This window comes from Colias croceus, chromosome 10, assembly GCF_905220415.1.
Source record: "Colias croceus chromosome 10, ilColCroc2.1".
Classification (NCBI taxonomy): Eukaryota; Metazoa; Arthropoda; class Insecta; order Lepidoptera; family Pieridae; genus Colias; species Colias croceus.
The window spans coordinates 10,525,011-10,547,751 of NC_059546.1; the positions used below are offsets into that span (position 1 = coordinate 10,525,011).

Sequence of the window (22,741 nt, forward strand, 5' to 3'; positions counted from 1 at the left end):
TGAGCTGTTGGATCTTGTACTAATTAATTATTGTATGTGTTATCGTGCAGTTTTTCTGTAGTATCCGCGTCTAAATTCTATTATTTGAAGTCATACTTTCTGCATAATTAAGCCATATTGGTTAGGGAAACGCTAACAATCACCTAAGTCTTAAGTTATTCTTTAGTATAACAAAGCATAATAGATTTTATTCTTAGAGATTATTCATTATCTTTGGATCAGCTATTTCGACAGTGTTGCCATTGGCACCGTGGCTTAGTTGGTTAAAGCGCCTGTCTAGTAAACAGGAGATCGTGAGTTCGAATCTCGCCGGCGCCTGATGCTTTTATTTATTTTCAACTAGCTTTCCACCTGCAGCTTCGCCCGCGCAATCAAAGGAAAACCCGCATAGTTCCCGTTCCCGTGGGATTTCCGCGATAAAACCTATCCTATTTCCAGGGGTAAAAAGTAGCCTATGTCCTTTCTCGAGTATCGAAATATCTCTATACCAAATTTCATGCGAATTGGTTCAGTAGTTAAGGCGTGATTGAGTAACAGACAGACAGACAGACAGAGTTACTTTCGCATTTATAATATTAGTATGGATAATTCAGTAAAGTAAAATTTACATTGAGCTTGGGTTTATTTTCGATAAGTATCCTTTCCCATTTAACAAAATATTAAATACCTAACTAATGTATTTCATGCATTACTTTATATCTTGTCTTCATGTTTGTAGGTAATGTTATTTTTCACGATAGGGTTGTATAAAATTAATATTTTATATGTATTGTTTCTTATCCATACTAATATTATAAATGCGAAAGTAACTCTGTCTGTCTGTCTGTCTGTTACTCAATCACGCCTTAACTACTGAACCAATTTGCATGAAATTTGGTATAGAGATATTTTGAAACCCGAGAAAGGACATAGGATAGTTTTTATCCCGGAAATCCTACGGGAACGGGTTTTTCTTTGAAAACGCGGGCGAAGCCGCGGGCGGAAAGCTAGTGTATTATAAAATTCATATGATGATATCAACACATGATATTTAAAATTAAATAATACAACGTACATACAAAAAAAACGTTCAATAAAGATAAAAAACAATTAATTAATAATAGCTATAATATTATTGTCAAATTATTTAAGTACAGGTGATTTATTTTATGCAAATTAAGTTTAAGGATAATACTTACCAGTATGTATTACGTCTACACAATAATATCTTGACTCGGCCATCGGGATCTATAAAAGTTACTTGACCTCGATATATTTTAGCTAATATCCTTATAAATATTATCATATTATTATGTACGGTCTACATAATATATGCGTGTTACTTATATAAATCTGATTTTGAATTTGAATTTTTTATCACAAGTATTGATTTATGCTTTAACACAGACTAAGGAGATGAAGATGAAGATATTGTGATTATGATTATAATTTAATTTCTCTGTTTCCGTTACGTTAGTTTACAACGAGGTAAAAACTGCAACGTAAGCAAAAGCCACAACAGTTTCTTGCACTCGGTTGTGGTGAGCCAAGGGTGAGCCCCACACGATACATCAATTAATAAATATTGAAGTATAAGTAGGTAATTTGTTGGATTATAAAAAAAACTGAGGTAGGTACATACATTCGAGAATAATATTATTTCTTATTTCACAAACGTCGCCATCGGCACCGTGGCTTAGTTGGTTAAAGCGCCTGTCTAGTAAACAGGAGATCGTGAGTTCGAATCTCGCCGGCGCCTGATTTTTTTTACTCTTCTACAAAATAGTGTGTACATTTAAGTATTACTTTTATTCATTTCATATAATTTAAATAAATGTAAAATGTTTCAATTTGAAAGCCAAGTACTCAGGTGCTATGTAAAAAAATAGTTAAAAATAGTATCTATAATATTAGGTATGTACCTATATGAAAAAATATGTGTAAAATCTTGTTTTTATTTTTTATTGTATTAAATAAATTGAAAAATAAAGGTACGTATAGATTATAATATAATGAGAGATAAAATTAATAATGCAATACAATTACATCGCAATTAGGGCAACATTAATAAATTAATTAATACTAAATGCAATGCAACGGAATTAACTGCGCCTGTCAGAAATATCCGAACATGTGACAGCTATTTATTCGTGGTCCCATCCCATTACCCTTTGGGAATAAGAATACCAGTTTGATCCAATTTTTATATTTATTACCATATAAGTTATAACTATTTTATATACTATTTTATTTTAAATTATGTACTCCAGCAAGGAAGTGAGAAGTTGTTAGGACTAACAGTAATATTTTATAGAGTTACTATCTGTGGACTGTGCCTCGCTGTTTTACCAGCATTGCTCCGCTACTATTGGTCTAAGCGTGATGATAATATACCCTATACTATATAGCATTTTTCGATAAAAGACTGTCCAACAGAAAATAAATTTGTCAAATCAAACCATTGGTTCCTGGGATAGGCGCGTTCAAGCAAACAAACTCCACAAGCTTACAATATTAGTATAGATGTTTTAAACAGACGTAATTATATTTAAGTTTTGTTTTTACATAAAATCTATTCGTCTGCTTTACTAACCAATACATCTTCACAAATATTCACGTTTACAATATTAGTAAAATTATAGGTAATATTTCTACGATAACTAACTTCTCGAAACTTCCACGTTGTCAATGTTAGCCCGATTACCTGCGACGTAAAATCTCAATTTAGCAGCAAATACCGTTATCAATGTATCAGAGAGAACCATTAATATTGCAATGCAGATAATCCCGAAGCATGTTTCATACGTGACACGATTTGGGGTGGCTATGAGTTTAGTGTTTACGGGATAAAATAAAAATAGCTTATTAATAAGTTGTAGTTACTGTAGCAAATTTTAGTGGTCGTATTTAAAATAATATTTTTTAACCATTTCTTAAAGAGGATAGACTTTTTCTCACTGTAGCTCAATAAATTATTTTAATATTTTTACCGAATAACACTACATAATAAGTACTTTTAGAGATCCTAATATTGTATAATGTTTAGCACTACGAGTGAGAAAACCTTGAGACCTTAATTGAATAAATGCCAAATAAATTTAAAACTTAACATTATAATATTATCTGTTTGTTATCTAGTGTACTTTTTTTTTCAGAGAACACTAGTCGCAAAATCTCAAATCACAAAGTAAATTTTTGTCTATCCAAATCAATTCGTTGATTTATGTGTCCTAATTTATTACAATTAATGTTATCATTTGTTTAATTATAATCTAGCTAAAGAGATAACTTATCTTCAGTAAATAATATTCATTTTCAGACAATTAATATTTGCTTAAATAATATAAAGTATGTCTACGATTACAGCGCTTATCATGTGAGAGAAGGGGAAGCTGTAATTCAATACCCGATAGATTACTTATCTGGCAGCACCCAGAGGGCTGATCACCTAATTATCCGTTAATAAATCGTTCAGTAAAACATGTGCCAAATACAGAGTGAGTGTAAATTCCCTCCCCCTTACAAGGGGTAATCATCAAGATGTTAAATAAACAGCAGTGAATTGTATGTGATGTGAAACTAATTGTGTATAATTTTGTTTGTTTCTTCATTCGTTGATGGCCCAGCGATAGAAAAATAGGAATAAACTTCCTTAGGGAAAAAGTACATTCCATATTTCCATATTTTTAAATTAACGTTCACAAAACGTTATTAGTGACAGTCCGCGTCAGAACTATAAAAGCATTAAACATAATTAAATAACAAGAAAAAAGTCCAACAGTATAATTAATTACTACAACATGGCTACACACTGGGATGTAGGCGTAATACACACCGGCTTATTCATATTAACCTTTTCCACCTCGTGTGTACGCCTCATTAGTCATGCTTAGGGTTGCCATAAGTCATAACCTAACCTTAATGAGAGGGTATCATTTCAGAGTTCTCTGAGTGTAATCTCGTTATTATAATCCAGTTAAAACCGAGTAAATTACAATATTATAAATTTCATTAAAGTAATAAATGAATGATGATTGAAAATTGATGCATCTTACTATAGATAAACTTATTCTTTTTAATTTTATGAGAGAATAACTAAAACATTATCTACGAATTCTAAGTTAAATACAAAAGTATCCGACGTTTTAAACCCTACATCAAGGGTAGATGATAACAGATTATTTCTATGAATAAGTCGTCTCTTATAATGTTGGCTTGAATTTCTAAACGCTATTTCAAGAAACTTAATTCCATACTTTGAAATTTTGATCAGTTGAAATAAATTAAATTCGGAAACATAAAACAATAGGCATCCCTAACAATCTACTTTAATGAAATTTACCAGAGATCAATTCAAAAATAGCCATGTCATTATAAATTGATGTCATATATTTTTATTATAACAAGCAATTATCGCCTCGAGGTTGAAATTCAAACGTCATCCATTAAATTTATAATTAACTAGCTTTCCACCCGCAGCTTCGCCCGCGCAGTCAAAGAAAAACCCGCATAGTTCCCATTCTCGTGGGATTTACGGGATAGAACCTATCCTATTTCCCGGGGTAAAAAGTAAGTAGCCTATGTCCTTTCTCGGGTATCAAAATATCTCTATACCAAATTTCATGCAAATTGGTTCAGTAGTTGAGGCGTGATTGAGTACCTAACAGACAGACAGACAGAGTTACTTTCGCATTTATAATATATAATTATTATATAGTATGGATTAACAGCTCGAAATTCATTCAATTAATCGTTGATTTACAAATTAAATATTTTAATGGATTTAAAACGCGTTTTCATTATATTATTATTATCCCGACGCGACGTTTCGCACACTTTGCAGCGAGCGTGGTCACGGACTGAATAAATCGCCTTTTAAATCCGTTAAATTATTTAATAAAATACTGACATCGAATATTTTTAAAAATAAAGTATATAGACTGCTACAAGCCAAAAATTATTATAGTGTTAAGGAATACTTGAACGATAATGACATTAATGTATGAGTTACCTATAATTTAATTGTAATTTTGTATGTATTTTGTAATTTATTATCTTTTTTTTTTAGTTGATTGAATGTATTAATGTGTACCTATATTATTGATAATTTTATTTGTACCTTCAAAAATTTTTGCACGCCATTTACAATGGCAGTATATGTGATATAAATATTGTATATTAACACCTTTGTATGACCATATACGTGCAAATAAACAAATTTGATTTGATTTGAAAAAAAAAATACTTGCGTGAAATCAAATACCAGAAAAATAATCGTTGATTTTAGATATGTGCAAATACGTTTTTCTTGTTTACATATCCACTAGAGACTCACATTACATTTACACATATTTATCTAAACGTGAATTGCGTGTAAACATTTTGTTGCAAGCGTATTTACTTTTGATAGGTATCTAATTTATGATTCAATTTCAAATATGAAAACATTTTATAAAGTCAATATCAATAACAATTAGATTTACACATTTATACTATAAAAACCAGTTGCTGTTTGTAGTTAAAGATCTTTTGAATTTTTATATGTTATTTGTTACACACACATGTCAGTTTGAGTTACTGAAATATTAGTAGGCAAAGTATAAAATGTTCGTGCCAGATCCCAAATATGAAGCAAGTATTAGGTGACTAATCACATTAACTTAATTCTTTAAGCTACTTAAAAGCAAAACGAGTTTCGAATAAATTATCTGAATTAAACAAATGATTAGAAAGTATTGCCGTTTAGCATTAAAATAATTAAATATCTCGCAAATTCAGCGTTCAAATCTTGCTTTTCATTTCTCTTGAATCTTCTCATTTTCGCAAAATAAAAGTCAGCAGTTTAATATTCTCAATGTTATTGAAACCACAGAGCTATACATTTCAGTTTGTTTTTGTGTCTTGCTTCAACAAGGAAGGATATTAAATTCAAAGAGATTAAATAATAGCATTTATTTATTGTATTGCACTTACTTTTCATACATTATATAAAAAATACGTTTTTCATTTCTATATCATTACATATAAAACAAAGTCACTTTCCCTGTCCCTATGTCCCTTTGTATGCTTAAATCTTTCAAACTACGCAACGGATTTTGATGATAATAGATAGTGTGATTCAAGAGGAAGGTTTTAGTAATTTATTAGGTTTAAGTCAAAGCGGGCGAAGCCGCGGGCGGTTAGCTAGTTAAAATATAATTCCAGATGTTTATTCACATCACATGTCTGTTCTGAATTTAAACAAGGAACATCGTTTGTTTATGAATTATGCCACAAGGCCACAGATTATCACAATTTCTAACAGTAAGCTGTAATATATACAGATAAATAATCCCCAAATATATCACGAACGGAGCCGAATTTGATTATAACTCTGCAAAATGTTGGTTTAAAAAGATTCATGAGGATTATCTCTTTATTATTTATTCAGGCGGGAAAATTTCGTATCGCCATTTTCGCGTTGTTAAAATTTTATTTGTCCCATGATGTTCGCTCAGATGAATGTGAAATGAAAAAGTTCTCTTAGGTAGGTACGTATACGTTCAATTTTTGCATTTTACCGATACATATAATTTTTTTTCTGTCTAACTACGCAATCGACCTTTAAGCGTGGTTTTGGGTACTAAACGATAAAGATAACCTTTCTTCAATTAAACCTAAGCAGCGAATAACTGCTTTTTCTATTTTTCTATTTCAATGTTACATTTAGCTATACAGGGTGTAATCGTTAACCCTTAAATTGATTTCGTCCGTTTTAAAAGACATAGTATTTACACACATGCTGGCGCTGTTATGGCAGACCTAAGCTTCGCTAATCGGTATATTGGGAAGAGACTAGCTATGTCCTTCGCGTACATGCAGGTTTTTTTACCAAAGCCATGTACAGTCGCGAATGGTGACCATTTGAAAATTGCAAAAAACGGATCTCTTGACTCTTTTGATAAAATTGATAATATCTGTAAGTATTTTGGCTATTTTGCTTATAATGTTATATTATTAGTTAGAATACGATTGTAAGTATAGTATTTTGACATAATTTTGACATATTTTACAATATTTGGTATACAAATATTCGTTTATATACGATGTCCCATAAAACGGACGTTGACAACTTGGAGTATATACTAGGGTATTCTTCACATGTCCTATGTAACGGACGTTGCCAATAAGGCCCTCCATTTTCAACGGAATAATTTTGATATATTTTTCTCTATTTTTATTATATTTTACAGGAGCATGACTTGGCAATCAATAAAAAATTCCCTCACTACCTCTGGCGGAAGCTGAAGAGTCTGGCGTTGAGTTGAGATGTCGATTTCGAAGGAAATGTAGACCTACAGGAGTGATTTCACTATGATAACAGTGTCAATCATTTACCCCCAGCACCATACCTTCGGAATTATACGACATATTGATTTGAGACACAATGAAGATTCAAAAAGTCAGAATTTTTACCATCAACAAAATATTATTGCTGCAGAATTACAGCCATTACATGAGGTGTGAGATGAATCTTCCCTACTTCTCAGTAGTTCTTCAGCCACAGCATCATGTTACTTACCAGAAATACCACCCAATGTTTGAAAATTTAAATAATATAATACCTTACAAATTAAAAAACAGGCAGACAATGGATATAATATATGCCAAAGAATCCAAAAAAAGCGATTTAAATTTCCTGTTCGTTTTGGTACTTCAGGCATGGTATACGACTTCTTTGCATACGATGAAGCAAACACATTTCAAACTGTACAATTTAGTGAATGGGAAGAGGACTTTCTTGGTGTATTAGATAAGTTCTCAGGCTATGTAATACTATTTCTATTCCAATTCTTAGCATATTCTTAGGCTGTGATTTTTAGTACTGTCGTTTTTTAAAATCCATTATTTTTAACGATATCGTTAAAGTTTTAACCAACATTTTAAGACAGACGTTTGAAAAGCTTATTCTAGATCCTCCATAATTATAATTTGATAATAATTTTGAATTACAGAGTTGAAAATGTGCATTGTAGTCATGTACCACGGTTGCAGGAATAATGTACAATGTCCGTTATATGTGACGGTTCGAACATGTACATATAATTGGCAATGTCCGTTTTATGTGACATAGTGAAAACAATAGAAAAAATTAAAATTTTTAATTTTTTTTTTCATTTTCCTCTTTTCTATCCTAATTCCAATACGTCCTCCAAATTTGGACATTATAAACACAAGTTATCTAGGGGTGACAATTTAAGGGTTAAGTGTGCACAAGCGATTTATATTCCGTAACTATTGCAGATATCAAAAAACTTTAAACTGATATCGAAAGTACTTAACCTAATCATTGAGATAATATTAATATGGAGACGATACCGCCTACATCACTTATGTTCCACTCAACATACGTCATGTGGCGTAACTGCACTCAGTCGGTTGCTCGCTCATTGGCGCGAACGTCACGCTCATTTTTTATTTGTTTTAAAGTGAAACGCATCAAATATGCCTACGTGTGTGTTACGATATTGCACAAATAATACAAAGAATACGGAAAAGTGCAAAGGAATAACTTTTCATCAGTAAGTAACTAGATAATAATTTTTAAAACTTAGTTAGAACAAAATTTTTGGCGGGCGACATTTTGTCATAGATTAAAAATTTAAGATATGACATTGGGTATGAAATAAGTGTTGTTAGTAATATTTGCTGGCGTATATTTTTATAGTATAAAATAATAATTTTACATATTTAGAAAAGCATAGACTGGTTGTTAATTGAAAAAAGGTGAAATCATGAAATATGAAAATCATTTACTCAATCACCAATTTTTTTTTGTTAATTGATTTTAATCAAGTTTTTAATTGATATTGTATAAGCTACTGACTTGAACGTATAATTGAATTATTATTTATTTATCTGCACTAATATTATAAAGAGGAAAACTTTGTTTGTTTGTTTGATTGTAATTAATAGGCTCATAAACTACTGGACCGATTTTGATGAAAGGAGAATGCCCATTTTTGGTACTCGTTTTTCTCATGCATCAAGACAACAATACTATTAAAAAAAATCTCGGCAATTTAGAGGCCTTCTTACCATCGGAAAATATATTTTGAACAGGGAATGTTTTGTAAAATCTAATAAGACATGTAATTGTTTAGATCCGTTATTATAGATTTAGTGTCCATTACCGGTTACCACGGTAACCAAGCGGTAACTTATTACATTTACCATGGTAAATACTAAATAGCTAAATGTATTAATATCGATTATTGTGTTCATTGAATTACAAAAAAAATCAATTAACATAAAATCACTCTTTAAGGTATTGTTTATACACTGTAGGTTGTTTTAACAAAGATAGTGAAGTAAAATAATATAAATATGTATATATAAAAAAAATATTATTATGACATAGCTTGGTAGGTAACCAGTTATTTCTTATTTGTTTCTTTCTTGGAATATGTAGTGAAAAAATTATTCAAACAACAACAACAACAACAACAACATGTAAACCGAATAAAAACTCAATTGGCATTTTTTAAGTATATATTTAGGTTTTCTTGAAATCCGTCCCGGAAGATTTCTGGTGCCTACCTACACTAGCCGATGAACAGATAGACTTTGTCTGAAAGCATAAGCTCTACGCATAGATTAAATATGTTAATCGAAAAATACCCTTTGGACGATAAAATGTTACCTAAATCACACATAAACCTAACTAAATCGGGCTTATTTAAGTTTTGAGGTTATTTCACATTTTTCTCAATATCTTGAAAACCCCTGTTTTTATCACAAAAAAATGAATTGGTAAAAATCTTTTGAATATCGAAGAACCCTCCAAAACCACTCTGGCATTGACGCAACACTGTACTGTGGTCCATACTTTCATGGGCATTCTCCTTTGGCACAGACAATCTTAAGACCCTGAGAAAGAACATAGGCTACTTTTTATTGCGAAATATGTGCCACGGGCGAAGCCGGGGCGGACCGCTAGTTCAGAGATAAGTAATTAATATTTTTTTCTATTCAAGGTTTCCATGTCTGGGCCGTGAAGAAAGGGAAAAACTATTTTTTTTCTAAAAAAGGCTCAATTTGTAAGGAATAAAACTTCCCATAGCCCTGACTGAACCTAAAACACGAAAAAAATTAAATTATTCCATATGACGTCACTATTTACATCATCCTATATTATATGCCAGATATTGTTAGCCCCGCGTAGTAAAGTCAGTTTATACCTAAAATAAATATTAAGTAAGTACAAAGAAAATTTCAAGTCAACGTGCATGTAAGGAGTGGCACCCAATAAAATAGACAGAATGAAACAAAGTGTCGCCTCTATAGCGGTGAGTCAGTGACATCGCATAATCTATGACTGTCTAGCCGTCATTCGCGCGCCCCGCGCCGCCGCGCTTGGCGCACAGATTTTGTTCGTGGTGTCTGCTCCATATTAATATTATCTCAATGAACCTAATGAGTAAAATGGCCACAATAATTTTTTAAAAATAAAACGAGAAATATCAAAAAATATTACATTAAACGCTCCCATACATTTGATTTCCCATACATTTTGTATTCATAGCAGATTTTCGAAATGGCGTCCTCATTGTGCAATACCCTGAGGAGCTCTATTTAAAGTTTCTAAATGAACTTCCCTTCAAATTTGCAAAGTTATTAAAGCAGAAAACCAAAAAAAGAAAGAGAAAGCTAAAATCTTTCATATTAAATGTACATGGGATATTCATATCTCATACTAAATGTATGGGGATGGGAGGCTTTAAAGATAATTTTTTTGATATTTCCCGTTTTATTTTTAAAAATTTATTACGGCCATTTTACTCATTAGGTAAAGTACTTTCGATATCAGTTTAAAGTTTTTTGATATCTGTAATAGTTACGGAAAAATCGCCTGTGCACACTTAATGATTACACCCTGTATATGTAGGTATTGAGGCTTTCTATTGATGTGATTCTTAGCGTGATTCTACTTGACTTTATTAAATGACGAAATAAATAATGTCTATATTAATGTCCTTGTACCTATATTATTTTTGTCTCTGTATTTTATCTTTCCAATGATGTTGTGTTAATTTTATTTGATATTAAACTTATGGCAATTGGCATTATACTAGAGTGTCCCTGCGACCCTCCCTCAGTGTAATGAGTTTTCGGTTTATCAATATTTTTTATATCTCAATATTTGCTCGTACTTCAAGTGTTGGTAGAGGAAGTAATGAAAAAACTTTTTTATTTTTATACTAGCAGTCCGCCCTGGCTTCGCCCGTGGTACATGTTTACGTTTTCTCTACATAAGATTCATCCTCGTACTTCAAGGAATATAATAAAAAAAGAATTATCGAAATCGGTTCAGCCATTCTCGAGTTATGCGCTTACCAACACATTTTGCGATTTATTTTTATATAAAAAATCTTATAAAGTGCTCAAGAAGGTTAAAATTGTAGAGCGACTGATTTTTTTGAATATGGCAATTTTTAAATCGAAATTTAATAATGATATAAAAATATGAACTATAAAAAACTTATTTATCGTAAATTCTTTTAGGAATTCTATTAAAACTTATTTAAATTTCTAATTTTAAGCATTTTCGGGGAACTCTTTATTCAAATTCAGAGAAGTGTATATTTTATCGTATCAAATTTTAGCCAAATAATTTTAGTAGATGTAAACTACGAATGCAGGCTTGTACAAACCGCAAATGTAATTGCGTTGTAATTACTAGTTAATTAGTATTAAAAGTTACTATATAACCGCAGATTTGCAGATATAAATAACTGTTATAGACATCGAAGTATTGTATAGATAGGATAACAGTATTTTCAACATTGAGATAATATTACTACGTAGTACGTATGGAGGGGACACCACGAATAAAATCTGTGCGCCATTTTTTTGCTCTAAGTTTTAAAAATTATTATCTAATTAGGTACTAACCGATGAAAGTTATTCCTTTGCACTTTTCCGTATTATTTGTGCAATATCGTAACACACACGAAGGTATATTTGATGCGTTTCACTTTAAAACAAATAAAAAATGAGCGTGCAGTTAAGCCATATGGCTTATGGTGAGCGGAACATAAGTGATGTAGGCGGTGTCGTCTCCATAGGTATATCTCAATGATTTTCAACGAAATGTTTTAATCCTTTTACGACTTTAAAAACTTATAATATTGTTAACATTCTGATTAATAAGATGTTTTTATAATGTACCTAGTTCCACATAGAAATCTTCATTGACATTTAAACCTAATTAATGTATTAATTACGACTATAAATTATTGTAAGTAAATACAAATTTACACCTTCTTGTATTGTGCAAAAATATATTAATCTACAATCAAACTATACTCTATAGAGTTAATAACAAAACATAAACCAAGAATTCAGAGGTAGGTATTTACTAAATGTACTAGGCTACCATAACTTCCGAACGACCTAGGCCAATCCCGTCCCAGCTGGTTTTAGTCATCTATATTCCAAAACTACTGTTTAAAGAGTACCGATACATCTGTGCCATCCTCTCTAGAAAATTAGAACGTTTGCAATGTATGAACAAAAACTATGGGAGTTGTAGTACCTACTATACAAATGAAAGAAGTTGAGCAGTCACATAACCTTTTATATATTAGACTAGCTGTGCCGCGCGGTTTCACTCGCGTGGCTCCGCTCCTTATGGTCTTAGCGTGATAATATTATGTAGCCAATATTACTCGTCGATAATGTAGCTTTCGAATGATGAAAGAATTTTTAAAATCGGTCCAGTAGTTTATGAGCCTATTTATTACAATCAAACAAACAAACTAGCTGCCCCAGAAGATGTTGTTTTGCTCTATTGCACCTATTTGGTGTTTTCTTGAGTTTTCCACTGAGCAATACATTACACATTACAAGATATACTAGTATAGTAGGGAAATAATCACTACATAGTATAAAACAAAGTCACTTTCTCTGTCCCTATGTCCCTTTGTATCTTAAATCTTTAAAACTACGCAACGGATTTTGATGCGGTTTTTTTGAATAGATAGAGTGATTCAAGAGGAAGGTTTTAATTTATTTGGTTTTAGACAAAGCGGGCGAAGTCGCGGGCGGTAAGCTAGTATAATATAATTTCTAAGGGAAGTAAAAACCATGGGACTGTCAACGCTCAAATGTGAAAAGATCTAGAAGATGTTTAGGTCAGAACAACGCAGGTTAATACATGCATATTGCTATTCTAAGTTGCTATTATTAATTGATAATTGAAACAATGAAACAATTTAATATTTATTAAAAATATTTATTAACACATTACATTGAAATAAAGACTAATAATTTCATCTAGCAACTCGTTGCGAACTTTCAATAGTGTCATATTATTACCATCCATTTTGATGTACGTCACACACAGGGGTAGTTTGATTAAAGTTTCGTTATAGCATAGATAATATAGAATCAATTGAGTGTTTATGGATATTATGACCACAATGTTACAGTCTGTGGTTACAGTGAATATGATTAAACATCTTGTACATTACAATAGGCAATTGATAGCTACATCTCATCATATTTCTACACTAATATTATAAAGAGGAAAACTTTGTTTGTTTGTTTGATTGTAATGAATAGGCTCATAAACTACTGGACCGATTTTAAAAATTCTTTCACCATTCGAAAGCTACATTATTTACGAGTAACATAGGCTAGGTTTTATCCCGGAAATCCCACGGGAACGGGAACTATGCGGGTTTTTCTTTGAAAACGCGGGCGAAGTCGCAGGCGGAAAGCTAGGATATTATACTTTCAAACAAACACATAACACATAATTATGACTGCATATAATTAATTGAATTCATATTTTGTATGATTTATCAAATGAAATTAAGTAAATTAGGTATAATAACTTTTTTACTAAAACACTTTATTAACTTTGAATTAATAAATGAGAGAGATAGAAAAAAAATTATGGGAAATTATCAACCTTATCCCAGGATAAAATAACTATACTAACCTATCTTCAAAATCACTTAGCTTTATGCTGAGAAAAAACACGTTTAAAATTCTAATATTAAAAAAGATCATGAAATACATTAAAAAAACATTAGCGAAATATCAAATTTGTACAAGCTACGCCTGAAAATCTAACAAAGGAGAGCTGTCAATTCCAGATTTTTTGTTCGAAAAAGGAAGCTTTCACCAGTCGCCGGCTAAAGCTCTGCTAACAGCGATTTTAATCGGAAAGAAAACCCTTTGTTTTGGTGTTTTTAATCGGCATTCGTTCCGAGGTTGTCATCACATACTTTCATCATACTCAAAAGAGATGTGGCAATATAACGATTGGCATTTTGAATCGTAAATTGTTACGTGGAATCGGATATTTGTAATGTATCTGTACCTTTATATTTAACGTGGGAGTTACTAAATGTAATGAGTGTTTCGTTTCATTGTAAAATGCTGAGTTAGTTGAGTATAAACTTAAGCTCTAAGTGCCAATCAATTTTATCATCATAATGGTATTGAGCTTTTGTGAAAAAGATAAAAAGAAAGCTTCAAAGTTGCAAGTATCTATGCCTGCAACTTTTTTGAGTTAACGCTCTTGGCTCTTGTTGTACTAACTTTTTTACTCATTTATAGCGCTGTAATCTTCAACAGATAACCTTAACTCTAGTGTAGTACGAATCTAATTGGCATTATAAAAATAAAGTAAGTATTTTGAGTTTGAGTTTATTTTACTTTTCTACTTTTGTTAATTTTTTTTTAAAACAAGTTGTAACAATGATCGGATTTCAACCTTCGCATCTCGTTAAGTAAGATGAATGAAAGAGTTGATCAACAAATGCACGAATTCCACCAGGAGACATTACTGGAATTACACCAGAAATGTTTCCAATACGTTGGAGTAAGTAAGTAAGATGTTTAGAGTCAGGTGAATCGGAAATATTTTTGTTTGAGATGAAGTCTTACATAGAGTGCTCTTTTGTGTCGCTTAGAGATTGCAGGATGGGATGGGATATAACGATTATTATCTATCAATATGTACTATATAGATAAAATAATAGTATAAATTGTGTACATTGTAGATATTTTGAAATATATTCGTATAAATTGCGATAGAATGAGATTAATACAGAATAATTAATCAGAACTTAAGTGTTAGGAGTTTACAACAAGGTTATAACTACGTATAGGATTATCCAACTATTTATTTAGTTTACCAGTTATGCTAATCTATACATATAATAAAATCGTAGGAAAGTCAAAACTGTACATTACATTTTTTTAATAATATATGGGGCGTGATTTACTATAGATACCGAAGCTATAAATATATTTTTTAGAATTTTTGTCTGTTTGTTGATGCGGGTTTTTCTTTGACTACAGCTACGCGGGCGAAGCCGCTGGCGGAAAGATAGTAACATATTATACATATAAATGAACACACTAAAATTTTTGGTTCATTTGTCTGTGTGTACAAAAGACAAAGATTGTGTTAATATTTCTCTTGTCTAGTTTACCCAGTATAAGCAATGCGTAGTCTGAGCTTAGTCAACGTTGAGTGACCGAAAATATTTAATCTAAATTTACATAGAACGTGGCTAGACTTAATCTTAAACATAAATATAAATATAATTGCTGCTTTCTATTAATAGCCTGAGCGCTTAAATATCAGTTTTAGTTGTGGTGATAGTTGAAAATATGTATGAAGATTTACAGACACCCGTTACCGCTCCTTTAGATAAATATTAAATCTCGTCTTAAACCAGTTAAAGAATCTTTATTTATAAATCTAGCATTCAATTTTAGATACCTACACAGTTCTTAGTACAAACAGTATAATATAAACACGAATATTCAATTCTAAAATAACTCAGTCCTTCAGTAGATAATGTGATTAGGTATAGGAGTCACAAAATGATACCGGTTCGATCACATTACCAACTTTTATTTATCTATTACTTTAAGCAACAGATGTTACGCTGTTTTAACAAGAAATTGAAGATAGTTCTATCGATTCTTTAATATTGATTCAAATAGCATTACCTACTTTATAAGTATTTACCTTTGTGACTAAATATTTGATTATAGATTGCTTGAAACGGTCTTATTCTTATACGATTTACTTCTTATATAAAGTAAAAAATATTATATAATTTCTATATAACGTATATTTTCATGCATTATTAATTGTCGTTTAATCGGAAGGATAAGTCAAGCAGAATATATCCATAAACTTCGTACCTAACCAGCCATTAAATTCCTATTTTAGTTCAAAGACTATCTTACATTAGCTTCATTTATGAGGTATCCTAAAACAGATGATAGCAGCTATCCTATACAAAGTCACAAGTAAATAATACAGCAGTGTCGCCAGCATAGAGCGAAATATCACTTATTAATTCATCTCAAAATCTCCGGAACTGGAAGCCGACAAGATGGCCGACATGCTCGGAATAACACCGACATTGTTTATGTATTATTCTGTGACATTCAAAAAATATGCGTTCTAAAATGTTGCTGAAAAAATGCTGAATAGATTTGAAACGTTTTCTTAATGGGCCTGAAATTTCTGGCCTTTTATGTTAATTTTAAAAGGATCTTCTGGAAGACGCTTTAGTACCTACTTTTATGGATCTGCATATTAATAATTTGATTTTATTAAGCAAGTGTTAACCGGAGCTTGAATTTTAAAATTACTCCAATTTAAAGATTTACTTTTTGTTGGTTGTCCGTAAAATTGTTAAAGTTCGTAGTACCGAACAAAACAGGTTTTTCAATTTCAACCAAATAGGTATTATTGAAAGAAATGGCATTTCTCTTGGATAGTAATTTTTGTCCTTAAAGATCAAATTATAAGGCCAGTTTTGTTAAATTTTATACCTTTTGAAATATAAAATTTAACAAAACAACAAGCAATTTGCCATATCAAGCCATTTGATATAGCTACGTTAAAAATTTTAACCTAAAAAGCGCTAATATATAAACTCCGTTAAGCAAATACGTGGTAAAACATAAAATGATTATTCTACTGAATAAAGTTGAACCACTAGCAAATATTAAATCGCCACACTGAAAGTGCTAAAACGAATTGCCACATAGCAAATTCGCGCCAAAGTTGAATTATGAACGGAGTTGCCAACTTGAAAAAGTTGCAACTGAGCTGGTTGTAAACTTTGATTTTGGACTAGTTTAAAATTTGCGATGAAAGTACTTTGGAAGGCGAGAAGAATTATTATGTGGGTTTTCAATATTCTAAAATATTTTGTTTGGCGGTTTAATTGATACCCATTTCGAGTTTTTTTCCTTTATATAAATGGTTACGTACCTATGCGAAAATGCAAGACGACTGTTTTAGTCACAGAACTATATCAAGGTATAGTTCTGTGGTTTTAGTAATCTAATTGAAAATTGCGTATTTTTAAATAACATGCGTGTAATATATTATGTATATTCTAGGTATTCTATATTATTATATATAATTAATTGCAATTTTCGAACTTTTTAACTATCTTTCGAAATATAATAAACGTATCGACTACATACATTTGTAAGAAAAAAACAGTTATATCCGTATGTCGTCAAAGGTATTTAGGTATATGAACTAAAACCTACAATAATTGTTAAATTAACGTGAGGCTCCCTAATAGCTACAATAATTGATTATAATACCTACGTCATATTATATCTAATACAAAAGCTAATATTCCAAACATCGAATAAAAAGAAATTCCTTTGTCTATATATGAGATAGCGTTTAATTTACGTCCTGTATTTTTTATTTGATTGATACAATGGAGATTGATAAATTCCCTGGGGGTGGGGGGAGTGACCTTAAACAAAATTGGTATTGTTAAAAGGTCATAAGTCATTGCTGTTATTTATATAATAATGCCAATGTCATGTTTAACATGTCAATGCTAAAAGTAATTGGAATCGATGATGCGCAAGGTCTGTATTTTAATTTAGATATTGCTGTTAATGTAAAATGTGAGAAAATATGAGACAAATCTATTTTGCTAATATCTTTCAGCCTATATATAGCCTTCCTCGATAAATAGTTCCTGTCTCCAGTAGTTCCTGAGATAAGCGCGTTCAAACAAACAAACAACCAAACTCTTCAGCTTTATAATATTAGTATAGATTAGAATTGAATATAATATGTCTATTTATTGTAATGGAAAAAAAAAACCGGCCAAGTGCGAGTCGGGCTCGCGCACAAAGGGTTCCGTAGCAGCAAATATAATAAATTACAGTTAAATCAACCTATCTCAAAAACTATAAGAGATACTTTGATCAAACCAAAAATCGTTGAAAGAGTTAATTAGCATGCATCACCTCTATTTTTTTTAGAATTTTATACCCCGTAGTTATAAAAATAGAGGGGGGGGGACATACTTTTTACGACTTTGAGAGCTGATATCTCAAAAACCGTTCACTTTAAGAAAAATGTTTTTTAGAAAACTTTATATCATTTTAAAAGACCTTTCCATTGATACCCCACACGGGTATGTACATCGAAAAAAAAAATTTCATCCCTCAGTTACATGTATGGGGGGCCCCACCCCCAATTCTTTTTTTTACTATTTAGTGTCATATTTTTGTAGCGGTTCATACAACACATATTCCCATCAAATTTCATCACTGTAGTACTTATAGTTTCCGAGTAAATCGGCTGTGACAGACGGACAGACGGACAGACGGACAGACGGACATGACGAAACTATAAGGGTTCCGTTTTTGCCATTTTGGCTACGGAACCCTAAAAAGGTAATTAGTATAAAAAAACTGTACAAAAAATCATTCATGCTGTATAGAGACGGAGGAAGTATGTTCCTACATGATTATTTAATAGCTTATGATTATTTAGACCTATTTTATAATTTATATTACAAAATTATTTCAAATCTGTATTGTTGTTAACCTATTAAAGGGCAGCAGATAACCAAACACACAGTTCCACATATACGTAGTTCTAAAAAATCAAAAACCCACATAAAATACCTATATCTTACATAATTCAAGTTATAAATTGAAACGGGTCAAACGTCTCTGACATTCAACATGAACCCAACCTTTCTTCACTTTAATATCGCGAACGTATTGTGCCTTCTGATTTTGAGAGGTCCCTAAATGTTATAGCTTGCTACCTGTAAAAGGTTTTATTGTGTATCTGCGAGTCTAGGACGCTATGATATCAAATTTGTGAGAAGCTTTTTAGGTCTGCCTTTTAGGTATTTCACGAGTTTTCGACGCGCCTGCGAGTCAGCGACGTTGATGAAAACTATTAGTAGATAGGTTATCTGACTATAAATAATTAATCTATTTGTAGTATTCATCTATTTTGCTAAAGAAAAGTCTATAAACTATTAATCTATAAAATGATATCAAAACGTTTTAAATCCCTACTAATATTATAAATGCGAAAGTAGGTAACTCTGTCTGTCTGTCTGTTTCGCTTTCCCGCTTAAAACTCTCAACCGATTTTGATGAAATTTGGCACAGACAATCTTTAGACTCTGAGAAAGAACATAGGCTACCTTTTATTGCGAAATATGTATCACGGATGAAGCCGGGGCGGACCGCTAGTGAATAATAAACGTAATAAATACAACGTACCTATGATTAATTGAAAATCACAATTAAGAGAGGTTATAATATCCAATATTTGCGAAATATTATTGTGTATAGATATTTGTGATTCAGAATGTAATCATTAGATTATTTTTTGATTTAACCACAATTAAGAATCTGTCTAGAATTCACAATCAAAGAAATTTTTATCATAAAACCATTTTTAATTTGAGCTGAACCCGCAAAATGGCGCGGAATTTCTTTCTCTAGTAATAAGATATTTGATTAAATTCCTTTTAATTTTATACTTTTGTTTTTCCCAATAGATTTTATTTTATTAAATCAAAGAACAATACCTAAAAAATTTAATTTGAATGATCGTTTAAATTCCAAAGTATCTAATAGCATTTTATTAAACGAATTTGAAACTATTTGTACTAGAGTAAATTGTGTTAAACTTTTTATTTGTAGTTTCTTTTAAAACAGGGTATCTAAAATGGGGCTCACATTTGTTAAGAATACTGTTATAAATATAAATCAATACATTTTTTTTTATATTCTTAATACGACGTTTTTCAAAAATATATTATGTCAGGCTGATACCCTAAGCTTAGGTATATAAGTATCTATGTCAGGCTGATACCCTAAGCTTAGGTATATAAGTATCTGTCGCGGAAGAATTCCAACCAATACCCGCGGCCCCATCATTAAAGCGGCTCGACGGAACACAGTGGGGTTTTAGTCGGTAGGAATCCGACATAACCCACGGCTCCTTCCCCGGGGGCAGTGGGTATCTTTGGAAGATTTCCCCACTATAAAAAAAAAAAAAAAAGGTATATAAGTATCTATTATAGGATTGAAATTTGAAATAAAAGGTTTTAGTAATATAACGTTTAAATTCTGTGGCCGTTAACAATCAATCGATAACTTGATGAAAGCGAATATCAAGTTTTGGCCCCAATTCAACGACTAATTAATAAAACGCTCCTGAGAATACCTGCATAGTTTCTAAATTAATATAGAATATTGAAAATTGTTCACCCAAACAATATAATATCTGATACATACGGTCTACTTAAATAAATATTCATATTAAATTAAACCATTTACTTAGTAATAGTAATTTATTAAATATCGTGGAATCATCATAATAAAACTCTCTTTTGTATGTAAACGCTAAGATAACTTTCATAATTATACCAGCCTTTTATTTTTGTAATCAAATAGGCGGGCCGTGGAAAATGGCGGCACTCGCTTGTGTCGGCCTCGAGCTGCGTCGCGCGGAAAATGCTCCGCGAGGCTGCTCGCTCTGTGTGGAGTGTGGACCCACCTTATCGTATATTGACTAGGAGACAATTAATAAACTTATTAAAATTTCCATAATTTATTTACATAGTCACCAAAATTTTCAGACTTATGAGTTCTAATAATAGAATAGATTTATTCCAGACACCTTTAGAAAAAGCAACGGAAACAATCCAATACAGATTTCCATCGTTTGTTATTGCGTAAAAACAAAGTTTTCCTTTGTTCAATAGCGCCTTAGGGTACCTGTAGACCCGTATAAACACTACAAGACCTAAATAAGTCAAGAGATAAGGACTTCATTAAATAAATACAGAGAGATTCAATTCAGACTTCGTTTCTATTTTCAGACAAAAGAAGGTAACTCTAGGGTCACTTTTCGTTTTCTTTACAATCTTGTTCAATTTCATTAAAGAGCAATAATCTTTAGGCACTTGAGAGTGAGATTTCATAGAAGCGTCATGGCAATACCGTCACGTCATGGAGTAAGGCGACGATGAGGGAATCTATGAATCTTGCTAAAGAAGTTTCACCTCTGACACGTGTGCTCGGCATTTACGCTCTTTTTTAATGCGACATCGTTCGCTATATTGGAAACAACAATTATAAAATACTAGCTGTGAATCGTTTTACCCGCCTTGCTCCGCTCTTGTTGATCAGAGTTGTGAACGGCAGAACTTCAGCCGTCGCCACAAGCCGACGTCTGTCGTCGGCGTCTGTTCCTGCCTTCCTCAATAAGTAAACTTTCTAAAAATGAAATAATTTTTCAAAATGGATGTGGTTAAATATTGGTTAGTGCATGAGATTAACACGTTTAAGCAAACAAACAAACTCTACAGCTTTATCATACCGGTACCTAAGTATAGAATATTTCTGATTGGTTTTATCAAAATCAATCCAGAATTTTTTTATAACGACTTTTATTAAGCATTCCATTATTACTTTCATTTTGAATGAAATAAGAAGCAATTATTCTGAGCAAACAGGCACTTCAATTTTATTGAATTACATAGTTATCACAAATTATCTCGCCCTTTGATATTTTCATTACAAATTTCTCGCCTTTGATATCAGGTTTGAATACATTCCTGTGCTATTTTTGATCAAGAACATTAGAACAAAAAAAAAACAAAGTCGCTTTCTCTGTCCCTATGTACCTTTGTATGCTTAAATCTTCAAAACTTCGCAACGGATTTTGATGCGGTTTTTTTTAATAGATAGAGTGATTTAAGTGGAAGGTTTTAGTATATAACTAATTAGGTTTTAGATAAAGTGGGAGAAGCCGCGGGCGGAAAGCTAGTTTTAATAAGAAATAAAGCTCTGAGAGCGCCAATCTATAAAATTTTATTTTTGTCAAATAACTGTAACAATTTTCTGTAGATAATAACGGAAAATATGTGTCCAAAGCAGGATTGAATGAGACAACGGACATTCGAAAAATACTTATTAGTTTTGTATTTTCACAGTACCAACCAGATCTTACCATCCAGACACTTTCCGAATTCTCATAAAAATTATACACGTGTAAATAATTTTAATTGAGAATTTCCTAGCTGCTGAATTGTTATTTAATTATAAGTTAATTTATTTTCCAAGTCGACTCGGGTTGTGAGAGTTAAGCCCATAATCCGGAATGTAGTCCCATTGCGAAATGGTTGTTACGACTCTTTGCTTCTGGTCATCCCGCTTCATAATAATGATAATAAAATGTTTTTAAATTCTTGATTTTACGTTAATTGAGTTTTACGTAAGTACCTTTTAAAAATGCATGAACTTTGTTATTTTATAGTGTACTTACTAAACAATTTTTATACAGAAGAATAGAATTTTTTTTAAGGACGGGTTCCGATCCTGTGTCTTTAGTTTAACCACAGACTAATAATAATATACTACGTATACATTATACAAGTTT

General features: G+C 31.5%; 1 long non-coding RNA gene and 2 other non-coding genes across 3 annotated transcripts; all 3 read left to right on the forward strand.

Moving 5' to 3' along the window:
• Nucleotides 1-244: 244 nt before the first annotated feature.
• Nucleotides 245-318, forward strand: Trnat-agu. The gene has a single exon. It is a non-coding gene; the product is annotated as a tRNA-Thr (tRNA).
• Nucleotides 319-1,664: 1,346 nt separating this feature from the next.
• Nucleotides 1,665-1,738, forward strand: Trnat-agu. Its single transcript has one exon. It is a non-coding gene; the product is annotated as a tRNA-Thr (tRNA).
• Nucleotides 1,739-6,718: 4,980 nt separating this feature from the next.
• LOC123695161 lies at nt 6,719-8,123 on the forward strand. Its single transcript, XR_006751909.1, has 2 exons — nt 6,719-6,937; nt 7,212-8,123. It is a non-coding gene; the product is annotated as an uncharacterized LOC123695161 (long non-coding RNA).
• The last annotated feature ends 14,618 nt before the right edge of the window (nt 8,124-22,741 follow it).